Consider the following 800-nt stretch of genomic DNA (forward strand, 5'->3'; position numbering starts at 1 on the left):
GTCCAAGTCCTGGGCTACCAGTACAAGAGAGATGGAGTGACTGGGAGAGTCCAGTAAAGGGCCCCTGAGATGCTCCATGGCCGGGAGCCTCTTGGACGGGCTGTGTGAGCCAGACCTGTTCAGCCTGGAGAAGAGTTGGCTGTAGGAGGTCCCACCCAGGCGGGATCTCAGCAGTGACAGTGACAGGACAAGAGGCGCAGGGCAAAAACCGAGACACAGAGTGACTTGGGAGGACACTTCTTTACTGTGGGGGTGACTGAGGCTCCTCGGGGAGGTTCTGGGGTCTCTAACCGTGGAGCGATAAAAGGCCACCTGGATGTGGCTACAGTGGGCTCCCTGGGGCTTGCCTGAGCCCCCCAGCACCCCTTGAAGGGCCCTGCTTCCCCCCAGGGTCTTCCAGGGGCCCTCCCGAGCAACCCAGGATGCTGTGAAGTTCCTTGCAGCCCCCCCAGGAACTCTCCCAAGCCACCCCCAGGACCCCGTGAAGGTCCCAGCTGACCCCCAGGGACCCTCCTGAGCCCCCCAGCACCCCACAAAGGATTCTGCTGACCCCCAGAGACCCTCCCAAGCCCCTCCAGGACCCCATGAGGGTCTCTGCTGCACCCTGGGGACCCACAGGGTCTTTCCCGGGAGGGGGACAGCAGGTGACACTGGGGACACAGGAGGGGCTCAGCGCCTCCCCCAGGCCAGCGCGTGGAGGCGGTGAGCGGCATCGCGCAGCCGCCCACGGTGCTCAAGGCAGCAGTGCAGCCCAGGGGGGATGGGCGCCAGTCCCCCCCGCAGCCCCCAGCACCCAGCGG

The 800-nt window shown here is 65.8% G+C and overlaps 1 long non-coding RNA gene across 1 annotated transcript; it reads right to left on the reverse strand.

Moving 5' to 3' along the window:
- Positions 1 to 225: 225 nt before the first annotated feature.
- LOC103907160 lies at positions 226 to 793 on the reverse strand. The gene is made up of 2 exons (XR_658059.1): positions 561 to 793; positions 226 to 513 (listed from the first exon to the last, which is right to left on the reverse strand). It is a non-coding gene; the product is annotated as an uncharacterized LOC103907160 (long non-coding RNA).
- Positions 794 to 800: the final 7 nt, after the last annotated feature.

This window comes from Aptenodytes forsteri, unplaced genomic scaffold (assembly GCF_000699145.1).
Source record: "Aptenodytes forsteri isolate BGI_AS27 unplaced genomic scaffold, ASM69914v1 C13502702, whole genome shotgun sequence".
Lineage (NCBI taxonomy): Eukaryota > Metazoa > Chordata > Aves > Sphenisciformes > Spheniscidae > Aptenodytes > Aptenodytes forsteri.